This window comes from Nyctereutes procyonoides, unplaced genomic scaffold (genome assembly GCF_905146905.1).
Source record: "Nyctereutes procyonoides isolate TBG_1078 unplaced genomic scaffold, NYPRO_anot_genome, whole genome shotgun sequence".
Lineage (NCBI taxonomy): Eukaryota > Metazoa > Chordata > Mammalia > Carnivora > Canidae > Nyctereutes > Nyctereutes procyonoides.
This window is the reverse complement of record NW_026575156.1, coordinates 88,703-91,327: the sequence shown is the minus strand read 5'-3', so window position 1 is coordinate 91,327 and position 2,625 is coordinate 88,703.

The following is a 2,625-nucleotide window of genomic DNA, read 5'->3' as shown; positions in this document are numbered from 1 at the left end:
ACCCTCATTTACACTTCTGCTACCATTTACCTAACTGGACTTACTGTCTCTTACAGAACAATACATAATCTAGTTCATGAGGGTTTATGCTATTCAATTAGGAGAAAACGATGGCGAGATTTAGTTCATATAGGCTTCCAGAAGCAATTCACTTCCTCAGGAAACCTTGAAGGGAGGAAGTAGAGTATATTAATATGGTATAAGATAAGAAAGGATGTGTGGGAGATAATAGGGGTGTTATGTGTGTGTGTGTGTGTGTGAGTGTGTGTGTGTGTGTGCACGCACTTAGACACCTGCATACAAAAGTTTCAGGTTCTGAAATCTGTTACAGTAAAATTATAATAAGAAAAGTCTGGGCTGGGTTTTTTTTTTCTAAAATAGCTGAGAGTAATCCTTATGACAGCATAGCTAGAGACTGTGGCTGATGGAAATAGAAGCAGACATAGGAATGTATCCGAAGGACTGGTTGAAAGGTGAATGGAATGAGAATCCCTAAAACAATAACAAAAGGGATTTTATGGATGGAAAAGAATAAAAAATCTATCTGTGGGGAGAGAAAAGAAATGTTCCAAAAAGTCCATCTTTACTTTTTTCCCCTTCCAAACTTTATTTTTTCCAAATGCCTGTGTAGTACTGAGAGAAGAAATTACAGGTTCTCCTTAAAAGACAAGTCCAGTGAGGCACCCAGTTGAGAACTTCACAAAGACTTAAGAATGACTGAAAACATCTAAAGGTTTTTTTTTTATCCATTCTTTGATTTTGTACTTGGTTACATAGCGCTTTTAATTTTCCACTCTTTTTTTGTAAGTTTATTTATTTATTTACTTATTTATTTATATAGTTTCTACAACATGAGGCCTGAACTGATGATTCTAAGATTAAGAGTTGCATCTGAGCCAGCCAGGTGCTATCATTCTTAAATGTTACTGTATTAGATTCGCCTTATAGATCTAATATATCAAAATATTTTTGGAACTTGATGATGAATCCAAAAATCTAGGTTTCAGAGCACCATCTTCTCCTGACAGAAGCCCAGTCTGCATTAGTTTTGGGCTTTGCCTGTCATCCTGAATTAGAGATCTAAATCAAGCTACAAATATGGCCATTTGTGCAAATATAGCTATTGTACAATATTGTACTATTAAATATTGTTATGTATTCTTCCCATAACATCTGTTGACTTTTTCTTTGTGTGAATACCCATTCCACCCATTCTTTGTTTATTTCCTCCCCACCCTGGCTGGATAAACGAAATGTGTCTTACTCATATTTGCATGCCTGGCAGTATTTAATAGTAACTTATACATTGTTGATCAAAAACTGTATTCATTTAAACATTTAGGGATGCCTGGGTGACTCAGCAGTTGAGCATCTGCCTTTGGCTCAGGTTATGATCCCTGAGTCCTGGGATTGAGTCCCACATCAGCTCCCTGCAGGGAGCCTGCATCTCCCTCTGCCTATGTCTCTGTGTCTCTCATTATTTTAAAAAAACATTCAAAAAGTGTATGGTGAGCTCCTACTCTGACTTATAAACTATACTATGGGCTTGACATATAATTATGAATACAACACAGAATAAAATCGGAGAGCAGATTTTTCACAGTTTTAGCAAGGTGGCATGAAGTATTATGAAACGTTCAAAAGTTCAATTATACCAACAAGCAGAGAATGTATGTCAAATGTTACATTGAGTTGAAATAATCCTGCTTGCCTACCTCCTCATTTATTTTTAGTCTTAAATTCCCAGAGTAGCAAATGGTGGAATGAGGTCCAAGGAAAATCAGTCTCCTTTCCACCCTATATCAAGCTCTTTATAGATATCTCCTCACCCAAAGAGCAGTTTCCAAAGTAGTCGTATTATATGATATATATTAGCATTTGAGAAGACAATCAATGTCCTGTATAATTCTCATTCTGATTCCATTTCATCTTAAATGACCTCTTTCTGTCTTGTAAATGTATAGGATTCCCCAAAGTTTGCACCTTAGGTGGAAATTTTCTAACCTTTCCACCATCATTACAACAAAATCTAAAATGTTTTCATAAGGTACAATCAAATTATTGAGAAAAGATATATGATATGAGCTCTCCTCCCATAAGACCTTGAAGAAGGAAATAATCAATATATTAATGAAATTATTGAACAAATATTTGTAACACATCTGCCACATATTTGTTACTTATTCTGCCAAATATTGCCAAATGCAATGCAAAAATAAGAACTCCTGCCCTTGGAATCTAAATAAAAAAATAAAAGCATATCTATATACTTATTTGTTTCTTTAACAAGCATTTATTGAGTGCCTACTATATGTTAAGCATTAAACTGAGTTCTGCAGAAACAGAAACAATAATGGATGTTCCTTGTCCTCAGTGATCTCTGACTTTAATGGAAGGAATAGATCCAGAAGTACAATTACAACACCATGTCCCATATAAAGAGGCAGAAATGCATAAGGGGTTTTATAGCTACAGAGAATAAGTATACAGCCTGTTTGCAGCACTACGTTAATATGGAAATCTGGAATATCAGGAAAAGTCATCTTGAAATGACCCTCTACGTGAGTTTCATAAATTGGAATGTTTACTCCTGCTAATAGCTGTTAAAAATACATTCTGTGCAGA